Here is a 13,206-nt window from a genome sequence, read left to right as displayed (position 1 = left end):
ACAGGCGACGTCAGGGCGGCTCCGTGCCTCGATTGGGCGAAGCGCTCGGGCCGGGGCCGGGGCGGGGCGGGTCGCCCGGGAGACGGCGGGGGGCGGGGCCAGACGGGGCGGGGCGGGGCCGGTCGGTGTGTGGCCTCCATCTTTCCGCCGTGCGCTGCCGCGGCACAAAGGAGCGGTACCGCCGGGCCGGGCCGGGCCGGAGGGGCGCGGGCCCCGCGGCGTTCCCGGCGGGGCTGAGGTGAGACGAAGGCGGGGCGGGCACCACCCTCGGCAGTCAGCGGCGGGTGGGGCCGGCGGGTGGGTGCCACGGGGCTGAGGTGGAGCGGGTTGGCGCTGAGGGGAAGGGGCAGTGGCAGTGGCGGGCTGGGCTCTGGTGGCAGCGGCGGCGGGCGCGGTGCGCCGGGGGCCCGCCGGGGCCGGCCTGTGGGTCGCTAAGAGGAGGGCGCGGTGCTCGCCCCCGCCCCGCCTTCCGCTTCCCTGGGAGCCACGCAAGCCGCTGCCGCCGGGGCAGGGTCCCGGTTGGGGCGGGGGCCGGGAGGCCGCCCCGGTGCGGGGCTGGGGGTCGGGGGCCGGGCCAGCGCAGCCCCGCCAGCCTCGGGTAGCGGCCCGCGCTGCCGCGGACGCCGCTTGTTTATGCGGGTGCTTCCCTGGCTTTTGGGGGAGCGCGTTGCCTCGCCGGGGTCACCCGTACCCCCCCCCCTCCCCGGGGGAGGGCAACCAGCGAAAAAAGGTGGGTGGCCACGGTCCAGCCCCGCTTGCCTTGTGCCCGGCTGGGCTGCTGCGGGCACGCTGGGAGCTCCCGGTGCTGCGCATGGAGGCCCCGGAGCTGGCAAGAGCTGGGCTCGGGTGTAAAGTTAAAAGCTCGCAAAAGAAAGCGGCAAAACTTGAATGAAAGGGGGAGTTGCTGGAGTGAGGCACCCCAAGTCCGCCACCGTTCGGGGCAGTGAGGTGTTAGAACTTTCCGACAGCCGTCTCTGGTGCTGGGAGATCTTCCTGGTAGTTGTATGACTTGCAAAACAAGGGCTTTGCCACAGCGGTTTGGTGCGGGTTGGGTTTTGGAATGCAGGGGACAAAGTGACGTGCTGCTCTGGGACCTCCTGGGAGCTCAGAAACACTCAGAAAAATTTTGTTGAGCCTTCGAATATTTTTATATCGATATAAAAGGTCAGAATCCTGAAAACTATTTACCAGCCTCAGTGTAAAAACACTTCTGCAAAGCAAGTTTTCCTCTTTTACAGAGAAAATACGGAGATGTGGAGTGAGCTACCAAATGCAGTTATTTATCTAGATCTTTTGTTTTGCATGCTTGGGCAATAGATTAGGCAGCGGCACCTTTCCTAGTCGTGTGGTAACACCACAGTACTGCTTTGCTCTCTTAGTTCAGTGCTTATAAAGCAGGTCTTTTCACCGCTTGTATTATGCCGATATCAAGCATGCATCTCTCTTTTAAGCCCTTTGAGTCTGTTCTGCTGATCGGTGTTTCTATCTCGGCATATCTTCATTTTTTCCCTTTTTTTTTTTTAATATTGCTATTTCTTATCTTCTGTTGTGCAGCAGTAGGTACAGTGTTCCTGCTGGGTAGAGTCTTAATGTAGGTCCCGAGAATGACTGTAGTCATCTTGTTTTTCATTTTCTGTTTTGTTATTGCAAAACCTTGCTCTGAATCTCTCGGTATCCACCCTGAGCCCAGAGTTCATTTTGGTGCTCAGCCTGTGTTTATCAGTATTTCTCACACAGTGGAACTTTGGTCCATGAGGAAGCATGGACATAAGAGCTGCCTTTTCTTTTCTACATTTATTCAGCCTTGTAGATACTGCACTGTTTTCTGAATGCTGGTGTGTTTGGTGTTTTTGTCCTTTTATGTCTGTGTCAGCATTTGTTTTCTTCAACATAAGAGATTTTTTTTCCACTTAGCACGAGCTTTGCCTCAGGTTTTTAATTTTTCTGTCCTTTGTCTTGCAGTGAATGCATTTATTTGTTTTGATATTGGTGGGGTTTTTTTCCTCATGCTGGTCCTCAGTTCAGTTGTTCTGCTTTACTTAGAATTTTCTGTACATCCGTCAGTGCTATGAAGTTATTGTCATGTAGAGACCTACATACATTTGTGTACTGGGACTCTTCCCCTGTTTACTTCTCAGTATTAAAATGCTCACTATTTCCCTGCTAAACTATACAAGTCTTTTAACAGTGGATGTTCTTGTCACCTGTGAGCCATCTGAAATATTCCCTCGCATCATCTCTTCTTGGACTCCTGTATTTGACTGGATTTCTGGAGGACTGTGCATTCTCAAAACTTGTTGTGTTAAGAGTCTAGGGTGCCATTAAATGTATTTTTCTTCTGAATTTATCTAAATACAAAGAATTGATCTGTTCTTTGATCTAAATCTGGCCCATTCTTCTGCAAGTGCTTTCGCATGACTCTTTGTTCTCTGCCGAAGCCCACTCAGCAAAAGAGGCCCTTTCTCTTGCTGGCATCGGTTCCTGTGCCTCTTCCTTTAGGACATTACTGTTATTGCCCTATGCCCTAATCTCTGCTATTTGTTCTCATTTATAAGTCTTGTTGAATAGGTTGTGTATTTCTCCTGGTGTGTTCTTTTCAGATGTGTGGAGCATAACTGTAGTTACATGATCACTTCTGGTTGTCTCTCAATTTTTCATCCAAACTCTTTCGAGGTTCCTGCTAACTCTGAAACATTTCAGCATCTACTGTCCATCACTTGTGTAGGAAGCTCCTCCAGGATATTTTAATGCAGTGATTTGCATTCTGCACAACTCTTGTCATTACTCTAGCTATTGCTGATAGTTTGTTAGCTTAGTATTGGTTATTTACCTACTCTTAGATTGCTGATACATCTAATTCAGCTAGTCCACACACCTGCCTTATCTTCAGATGTGATATCGGTGTGTGCTTCTGGTTAGGTGGGATTATTGGTTTCCTTGAAGTCTTTAGTTTTCCTTTTTGTTTACCTTCAGCCTCCTATACGTGGAGCTTGACTGCAACGCTTCATGTTAGCCACTCAGGTATCCTACTCTCTGGCCTCGTAATTCAGTGATCACTCAGTGGCTCCCTTAATCTCACTGTTACCTTGTTCTGTGCTTTTCTTAATGCTCTTTATTTTTTCTTTTTGAAGGGATGTGATGGTTTTCTGCACAACTTTTCAGTGTCCTTCCTTGGTATGTTTTCAGTATTTTCACATCAGAGGTTTTAGCTCTCAGCATGTTTCATTTGCTGTGAGCCTAATGGATGGGCTGAAATAGATTACTGACTTTATAGGAGGGAACCAAAATATTGTACGACATCTCTCATACTCTGCCTGTCAGGTGATATCAAAGTCCATTTCCCTCAAGCTTTTTGCTTGTTTGTTAAAATTAAGGAATGAAAGGGAGATATTTAGAAGCGTAAGCAATAAGTTAGTGATAAAGGTGGCAATTTGTCACGGAACGCTTACTGGCCTGTTACTGTTTAGATTCTTTGTTCAAATTTCCTTTCACATCAGTATCTCCCCTAGCTGACAATGTATTGTGTTTTGAAACATCTCCTATTGGTCTCTTAAGTCACTTAGATATGTGATGGTATCTTTACGAAAAGGAGCAGAGCTCATCATGTGCACCGTTAGGTTTCCCTCTCAACACAGAGGCGGCAAGTTAAAATGCTGTCACCTTGTAGTAAATTGAAGGCAAGCTAATGTAATGAAGTTTGTCCCATTCTGCTCCATTGTCAATATGTTGTGTTTAGCATTTTAAACTGTTTGGTTTGTGGGTTTTTTTTCCTCTCCTGAGCTTCTGATTGCTCAGTAGACTTTGAATTTATTCCTTGCTTTAAAGTAGTGCAGGCAGAGGTACTGTGCAGGGATTCATTGTCTTTCAAGTATTTCATTTTGTGCTTTATGTTTCTTTGTGTCCTGACAATATATTTTGTTTTCCCTTCCTGGTTTGTACGCGGTGACTGTAAAGTTGGCATGGCAGTGGCTGTGCCAGCATGATCTTTATGTCCTTTTCTATTCTTCATTATGTCGCTGAGGTCTAACGTAAGTCAGATGTTCACGCATGACTCATAAGGTTGTGTGACTGACCAATGCATCATGATTGCTCTTCAGCTGTGCTTGTAGTTACCTGATACCTTGATCTATCACTACTGTGGCCAAACTTGTGCTTTAGAAGCACAACTCCACCATGGGAACTTTGTGTATTTGATAGGTTTTGTCCATTCAGTAGGGATATCTGCCAGTTCAAAGTCTGGGGCGGGATACTGCTGCTCATTTATTCATGTGTGTTTATTCATGGGGGTTCAGCGAGTCGCCATGATCAGTGACAAGAAATCCATCCTTTTCCTGATATATCTCTCTCCTTGGAGAAGTAGTGGTTTCTAAACATGCAAAACACTTGTAATTGTAGCTATTTTTCCTCTCTTTCTAAGGCTTTTTTTGCTATAGGAAACGCCTCGTTCTTGCTGTAAGTTTCTGAATATCTTGGTGCTTTGCTGGACATGAGGAGGACAACAGTTGAGGACATTTTGATTTGAAGTATTGGTGTGGCTTTTGGGATTGCTTGCTTCAGTGCATATGTACAAATTGAATCATAGGTAAGAGGACAGCCAGTGAACCACATGCTAGAAGGCTGTGCGATTCGTGTATTTTATACCTTCCTGTAGACAGTGGGACGCACTAGCAAGTGATACTGAAAAAAGAAAATGCAGCAGGTACGCTGATGCTCTTTGTTTTCTAAAAGCAAAGCTGTCTGGTGTCATGGGAAAGCTTAGAATTCTTCACTGCTTTTAAAAACATTCACCTAATGGTGAACGAAGAGTGATGTGTGTGTTTGCACTTGAACTCTGGGTGATGCATCAGTCCTGGAGTGAAAGATTAAAAAAAAAAACCCAAAAAACCCCACAACAACCCAAAAAAACCAAACACCAATGGGTGAGTTGTTCTCTCTTTACAGCTTTACCCCTCTGGAACATTTAGTGAAGTAATATCTAAATATAATTATCAAAACAGTTTAATCTTAATTCTGCTGAAATTCCTCACAAAGTTATTTAGGAAAAGCCTCAGATGACTGTGACTTTGTGTTCCTGATATCGTTACAGCTTTTTGAAAGCTTCCTAAATTGTTTTTGAGCTTTCTGCCTTTTTTGATGCACAGCCATAACAAACTAAAATGGGTACACACTCTCATTTAAACCATTTTTAGACTGCCTTGTGAAACACATACGTGCTTGTCTTCGGCCCGCTTCCGAGCCCACGTGTGCTTGTCTGAGTCATCTCTTGGGCAGTCAGTCCCCTTCTTCTTGGCCATGGGAGCTCCAAAACCCATTGACCAGCTTCCTCTGAGTTTTTCATACAGGCAGAGACCTTAAAACACTATAAAAAAAAACCCAAAAAAAACCCAAACAAACCAACCACAGCTCAGTGGTAGGAGCGTGATACCTGTGAGACCTGGAGTCAATGGCTCTGCTGCCAACAGAAGCACTTGTGTTACATATGGTTGCCTACTCAACATCAGGATCTCTCCTGTAGCGTGCTTTCCTGGTATACTGGTAGTGGGGCAGAGAGAAAAGGTCTTCAAGGCAGAACCTGAAGAGGCAAATGAACTGGGTTCTTGTGGGGGGGGGGGGTTGTTTTTCTTTTTAATAGGTGAGAGAAAGGGTTCCAGTGACCTTTCCAGAGCTGTGCATCAAGTTCTGAGCTCTGGAAGCCCCAGACAGATTGGGGATCATGCTTGCCGTGAGTGCCGCTGAGGCAGGTTTGCTAACCTAGTGACCTATATGTTATATTTGACTCGGATGGCAGTCTCTTGAGCAGCTGTCACTGTATCCACTTCCAGGAAGAAAGAGAATCAGAAGGATGTCTCCTGCTCTGCCAGTATAGTCCTGAACTTAAGCTAGCAAAGAGCTGCTGGCTTTCCATGGTTGGCAAGGAAGGTCGTAAAACTGGCTCTCAGCTATGGCCACTGAAAGATCAGGCCATCCTCTGATGCTGCTTGAATTAACAAGAAGTGGAAGTTTCTTCAGCCTGTTTCCTACTGTGTTGTTAGGTTGTTCATGTTTGAGATGATAACCAGTGTCATAAAGTGACAAATTTGGTGAGGCTGAGAATAGGAGGGTCTAGACATTGTCTGCTCTGTGCTCTGCTCTCCGAGGCAGTTGTCAGACAGCCGATAATGCAAGCTTCCAACTGATGCATCACTGAATTTTTCAGCAATGTTATCAAAATCTTTCACACATCCAAAACTGTTTTCAGTGTATTTTACGCATTTGTAATAGCTTAGTTATGCCACCTAGCTGGGCTCATTTCTGGTCTACAGCAGGAGACTTCTGCCTTCTACAGAGTAGTTCTGTACCTAACCTTTGAAAACGAGCCCAGCTCTGACTTGAAAGAAGCAAAAGCACTAAGATTAGCTTACAGATAAGAAACAGCACAACTCTGGGTTGTCACCGTTTTGGCTCAGTTACATGAAACTGGTGGTCTGCTGGCAAAAATCTGCCCCTGCTTCCAGCAGTCCCTGCTTGTAGCATCTTTCCATAGCCCACGGTGCGATTAGTCGGATGCCTCTGTGCTAGCCCTAGATCTAGTTCCCCTGGCAGGACTACACTGTGTGACTGTTAGAGCTGCTCAGTCTCTTGATTTGTCCCTCAAAATGTTTTTGTGGTTTATACTTTGTTAATGTATGAGGTGCTTTAAACTAAGTATGTGTTATTGCAGTTTACTAAAAGGCAGTTGATCTCCCCATAATTTGGTATCTGGATAGTAGAAAGCCTTATCCTTTCTGAAATGGACTGTTACTGGATTTACTAGAAAAACCTTTAAAAAAAAAAAAAGCATTGGTTTTTTTGTGTTGTTTCTTTGCAATTCTAGACCTCTGCTTGGTACCCAAAGAATCTATGCTTTCCTCCCAGCACTATCTGTTCTGGAATTTCTTCATGGTTTTTTTATGTCAAAATTTAGTAAATTTGTTTATTGTTGATAATGTCTATAACTTTCCGAGCAGCAAGGAAGATTAACTTGAATTAAGTGAAGGATGGATTTATTTATAAGCCTCCAAATGCATGTCCGTGCCAAAACTTAGTATGGTATAGCTAACCAATTTTATTTAATGTGCTTGTATCCCTTCAGTTTGTAGGATTAGTGTTCCCTGCCATCTGCAGGGCATTATCCTTATCTTCCTGCCACTTCTGGAGCAGTGCATTATACTCTGCTCCTCAGGCAACTGCTGGGCTTGCACAGCTCTGCCATGCCACGTCAGCCTGCTGGAGGCAGCTCTTGTTCAACTTCACCAGAGCTGTCAGATACCAGTATCTTTTTTAAAAGATCGTTATCTCAAAAGTGTATTCATCTGCCTCAAAGCATAACTTACAGCTTTGTCTCTGAAAAGAAATTTAATGACCCGTCTACAGTTTGGAGATGAGAACTGGGAAGCATGACTGATAGCAGCGTTGAATGGGTGGTTTAGACATAAAGCGAAGCTGATGTTTTCTGGAGGCCATGGTACAAAGGACAGTTCCACCTAAATGATCGTGAGATGGCAAATTATGACCTCTGAGGTGAGGAAGCTTAGAAGCTGGTAAATGCTTCAGTTTCTCTTTCAGAAAGAGCTGTAGCAGAACAGTCTCTGATGCCTGAGGAGCCCTGAGCACCAGTGTCTCTGTATCCAGAGGTAAGGGAAAACCTGGGCAGGGCAGGAGTCTCTTTACCAGGCCTACTTTGGAGACACTAGTTTAAGTGAGAAAGTGAAGTTCACTTTAAATCTATGTTGCAATTTTAGCTTTCCTGTACCAGCTTAAACAGATTCAAGGGAAGTAAAAAGACAAAGTAGTCCAATGTACAGATGACTATAAAATCTGACTTTCACAGTGAGTCTACAGAAGAAACTACTGTGGTGGTAGTTAGTGTCTGCTCCTGCTTTTTCCTTTGACTATTACCACATCAAGTTGAACAGGAGATCAGATCCTTCAACTACTCCGTGTTTCTGACAAAGCTAGAATTACCTAGAAAAGACTGCAGGGTTAAAGCCTAATTTTCTGCGTAAGCCCTGCACAACCTGGTGGTCTTCACTGACAAGCACTTGGGCAGAAGCTGGAAGGTTTTGAGACATGATCAGTCTCTTTCCCTTTCTGTGAAACAGGCATGCTCAAGGTCGGTCTGCTTTTGGTTTGCTTACTGCACTTATGACCGCAAGAAAGCAGATGAGTGTGGCAACGGTTTTGTCCTGCGGATGGTGACATGCTGCATGCCAGTAAATGCTGTTTTCCCTTGAGTTTTGACACTAGTCTTAACCCTCCAGGACATTTTTAAAGCAAATAGAATTGAATTAGGGGTTTGCTTCAGATTACACAATATGGTGTTTGGTTACTATATGCAAAAGAATGAGCATGGCATTTACTCACTCCTCCTGAAGCTGCGGTCCACTTAGTGCGTGCGCTGCATGGTAGCCATGCTGGATGCTGAGTAGCTCTTTCTCTTTAGTTGCACAAGTCTTACAGTTGAGAGGTTGATGTCAGATCTCAATGCGATGTCCTGAGAGTCTCAATTTCACCTCATAATTGTATTTAATTTACTGGGAATTCTTGGTTTTCATCACCTACCCCAATCATTTCAAAGCTGATATCCTTTCCATGTTATAAAAGCTTGTAGTTGCAAACAGGCTTCTTCCCCCTCATTCCTGTATCGAAGTTAATTATCTTGCAGCAATTCATAGCTGTGTTTCCTTCTTGTGGTAGTTTGAACTTTTCATCCAACTGGCATCACAAGTATTTCCATATCTTCCTTTTTAGGAGCATCATTTCTTTGGGAAAGAAATGCTGAGGAAATATTTTATCTCCTTAACAGGAAGCTGCTGCCCGAAGCTCTCAGTTTTGCTTTTGAAAAGCTGTCAACTTTACTTTGTGGTTTGCTGACTGAGCTCCTGTGTTACTCTACTCTAGAGAGAAGAAATCACTGGTCTTACTCTTGTAATGGTGGCAGAAGCTGGAATAGTGGTTCTAGTAGCTGAAACCCTCTCTACTCATTTATGTGCGTGAGGTTTTTTTTGTTTGCTTGGCAATGTGCTCCATTTCATGGAAAGGGAAGGCATTTTCCATCATGAAGCAGTATTATCGTTGGCTGTAACCGAATATTTGAGGGAATGAATCACCAGCTCTTGGGCTGTGTATTGCAGAGAAAATGAGCCTAATGCCACTTGGATCTCACTTCTCCATTGGTGTGCTCTGTCAGATGATCGAGAGGAGGCCTGTCTTGGGTAGGTTGGGCATCTGTGCTGCCAGGCAGGTGCAAATCAACTCAAATAGCATTTGTTTCAATGGATGATGGTTTCATATTTCCCATTGGACTTCTAGCCGTGGCAGGTTGGTCAGTTTGTGCAGCTTGCAACTCCTTCGTGCATCCATGCATGTGCTTGAGCCTGCCAGGAGAGCAGCTGCTTTGCTGTGGTGGGGATGGTCCCAATGGCCGGTGGAGGTGCGCGAGGGCACAGGAGGCTGTGGCTGGCAGAGCTCCAGCGGTGCCACAGTGGCTGCTTTTCTCCTGTGCCGAGGAGGTGACCAGCTCAAATGGCATCTGAGCCTGGTGCTTTGTTTAGGGGAAAATGTGCTGTGGTGGCCATTTGGCGGGTGTCCCAGAGGTGGTCTCTGGTGTAAAGGAAGAGATGTCAAACACTGGTATTCTCTGCTGTTCCCACAACGTCTGTTCAGAGAGATGTGTCAGTACCAGGTACTCCTTATAGAATAAAAACTTATATTTTGGTCATATGTTTGGCAAATTTATAGTCCTGCATCCCAATGTAACATCTGATGGTCAGAATTCAGAGTGAATGGATGACCCTGCCTATTGAAAAGCAGGTACTGGCTGCTGCCTTTACTATTTTTTGCACTTGAAAACGTGGGGTCAAGCTTTTATTAAAATACCATTTCAAAGTAAAATAAAAGTGTTACCGCTTTTATAAATCTGGCTGCAATTGTGAACAGCTTTCATAATCTTGTTATTGCTTTCTAAATTTGCCAAAGAATATTCTTCAGGCAAGTGCAAAACTGATGGGATGGGGCTTTCTAGCATTGCAGTGTATCTGAATGACACAAAATCTAACTAATCGTGGGGAAAGGGGTGACAGCTTTTAACATGGAGAACCTGTTTTCTTTCTATCCTGTAGCTTAGCTCTTGCTGTTATTTTCATGCACTGTTGCTTCATCTGAAGACTTTCAGTTCTACTTTGACTTGCACTAATTGTTTAAGAAAATGGTGTTTGCATGATGTCATTGTAGCCCTGACAGGAGGCAATAGGCCTCTGTTCCAGCAGCATTCCAGGGAAACTTATCTTTATTCTTGTGCTGTTTCTTAGGTGAATCTTAGCTGTTAGCTCACAACATACTTGAGTTAAAGAGTGTTTTGATGTGATATTAAAACACAAAATATAGAAGTCACAAACCACACTAAATTCTCCAATAGCGTAATTTTTAAGAAAACTAGTACGCTTTGCTTAACAATTGGTTACAGCCTTATAATGGAAGACTGCTAAATTTTAAAAGCAGTTGCAGAGACTGTTAGCTGTGTAACTACTGAAAAAGCATTTAAATGGATTATGAAAGATTAGTTCTTTTCCTTTGCTGTGTTTTAACAGCAAAACAAACATGCGGCCTTTGTCTCAGGAGATTGAGCTATTGACCCTTGGGTGAGTGAGTGCACTAGGAAAGAGCTGATTTGTCTGTTACCGCATGCTTGCTGTTATGCCCAGCTTTAAGTATCTGCTGTCAGGTAGGACAGGAGGCTTATTTTGGCCTATCTTGATATTGCTGCTGTGATATTCTTGTTTTGCTCCTTGAATTTTTTTTCTTCTTTTAGACAAAGAGTTAAAAAACCCTTTCTCTTTTATTCCCACAATATTTGCAGGTAGACTGTTAACTATTTTTGGAATTAAAAAAATCAAAACATATTTTTGTATCTAGGTTTTGCTGAGAGCAGGGATTTGCAAAAATTAGGCTTAAAGTTAAAATTTAAAATTTCTTTCCATCTCTGTATGCAGAGATTGTTACCTCTTACTGAAACAATAATATGTTTCATGATGTGCAAAATGCTTTTGGTTTTGTGTTGGTTGTGTCACTGAGGTCTGCGAGTGTCTCCGAGTTTGGACAGAAGCAGAATTGATCACATTCATCACTTGCATCTCCCTTCTCTACTCTATTTCCCTGTTCCTTTCTGCAGCTGACCTGAACTGAAGTTTGATGTCTCGGTCCTCTTTACTTCAGCAGGGAGAGTGAGGGAGTCGAGATGGCCGCTGGCAGCCTAATGCTGAAGTCACAGTTCATTATAATGTTGTAAAGCTGTCCTTAAAAAATATGCCAGCTCAAATGCAATCTAGTACATCACTGTTTTAAAAGACTTTTCTTAAAAAGCTTTTCCTTTGCACTTCAGAACCTCTCTTCATGCATTTGTATTCTGTCCAGACAAGCTGGTTTGCGAGGAGGATCTGTAGCAATCTCTTATTCTACCTTATGTTCCTAATTATTTAGCCTTTCAGTTTGTTTGGGGCTTGCCAATGAACTCCTTGTATGTGATGGTGAGCAACAGCCAAGTGAATGCTGTCAAACTCAGCCCTTCACTAAATGAGGGGAGTTTATCTTGTCATTTCTCTCTTCCCTTTATTTAATCAGCTTTTTTAGTGTACTTGCTTTTATGTGGTGTCCCTACTTGGGGGTCATCTGGAGCAGATATTACTGCTTCCCTCCTTCCTCCTGTAAGCAGTAATTTGAGGGGAGAAGTCGGTCACTGCTCTGCACTTGATGCTATGGTGTCTGGAATACCAATACTGTAAAAACAGATTGGGTTTTCTGTAGCTGAGTCTAGTCCTAAAGCTGGTAGGTGGCAAACTGGTTTTTGAAGCCTTGAGAGAATTTCCCCTGTAAAGGCTGAATGTAGCTGAAAATAACAGCATGGCTTGGTGTCATGGCGGATGTAGGGAGGAGGTGGAATACATCTACCTCAGAGGCAGTTTCCAAGTGAATTGTTCTTTCTTTTCCATCTGTCTTTAGGGACTCTTCAGCATAGTTCCTAAAAGTGAAAGCAGAGTCAGCCATAATGATTCACTGCCCACGATAAAGGCTTATAGAGTGCTGCTTTTCTGGATACAACTGCGTCTGTGCCCTGAAGATGTACAGTCCACTTCTCTTACAGCGCTTTGTAAGCAAGCCCAATTGTTCCTGAACCAAACATACTTAAGGGTGAGTTGATCATAATTTCTTATTTTAATCATGCTTTAAATTGTCAACCAGAAAAACCTAGGTTTCAATAATCAGTTTTAATCTTGACTTATGTCTGTTTTTATTTCCTTAGGTAGGTTCTTACTCATTGTTAATCCCTAAAATACAGCTTTTCCATACTCGTTTTGATGACAAGGTACATTCACTGTGTAAACCTTTTTGTAAGTTACAGAACAGCTTAATTCAGATTCTAAATCTGTAACAGTTTTACATTTTAGTATTATGTTACTAAAATGCCCTTAAATGATCTAGATTCATAAGTACATGCATATTTTTTCCTTAGGAAGACATTTTACATTTAACATAACTAGGTCTTTTAAAAAAAAAAAAAGGCAAAAAATCCCACACCCACCACTACCCCCTGCAACCTTTTAAAGTCATTTGAACCAGTTGTGATCTTGCACAATTCTGAGATCTATGCAATCTGTATTGGCACCCTTGCATCTACTTTTTTTACTTGCTGATTGAGAAGATAACAGCTGTATTGGCTCAGATGGAAGGACACCTGAGCCCGGTGTCCCACCTCTTGTTGTGGTCAAACTGCTTGGAGTAAGGCAAGTGTGTTGTGATGCTGAAACCCTTTTAATGATGTGTGGTTTAGGAGTTTCTTGAACAAGAAGTCAAGATTTTTTTTTTTTTTGCAATTAATACCCCTTGAGGGCTGCTTTTTTCTTTCCTTTCCTAGTTAGCTTTCAGTTAATTTCTTAATACTGAACTTTTCACTGTGCTAAAAGAAGGTAATGTACTTCATACTGCAGAAGAGTCTGTGAGAGCTTGTTTGCAGTGCTTTTCCAGTAACAGCTGTACATCCAGAGACTTGCTCATATGACCAATGTCTGGCTTCCCAAATAATGTGGTTGTGATCTTGTCCCAAATGGCAGCGAGCAATTGCACAGTTGCCAGTTAGCTCCAGTGGTAGGGACCCTTTCAAATACAAAAGGTGGCAACTGTCTTTGACTTTCT

General features: G+C 43.7%; 1 protein-coding gene across 3 annotated transcripts in view; it reads left to right on the top strand.

Annotated features, from left to right (window-relative positions):
* The first annotated feature begins 115 nt into the window (after positions 1-115).
* RSPRY1 (ring finger and SPRY domain containing 1) overlaps positions 116-13,206 on the top strand; it is a 40,618-nt gene continuing 27,527 nt past the window's right edge. For 2 of the 3 annotated variants that reach the window (XM_069793941.1, XM_069793943.1), the window contains exons 1-2: positions 116-238; positions 12,016-12,204. The gene's annotated coding sequence lies outside the window, so the exon portion shown is untranslated. Of the gene's footprint in view, positions 239-10,607; positions 10,659-12,015; positions 12,205-13,206 lie in introns of all 3 variants that reach the window. The other variant, XM_069793942.1, reaches the window with a different exon arrangement.

The sequence above is a fragment of the Haliaeetus albicilla genome, chromosome 10 (genome assembly GCF_947461875.1).
Source record: "Haliaeetus albicilla chromosome 10, bHalAlb1.1, whole genome shotgun sequence".
NCBI lineage: Eukaryota > Metazoa > Chordata > Aves > Accipitriformes > Accipitridae > Haliaeetus > Haliaeetus albicilla.
The sequence above is the reverse complement of the archived record's forward strand: the minus strand, read 5'-3'. Positions and strand labels throughout refer to the sequence as shown.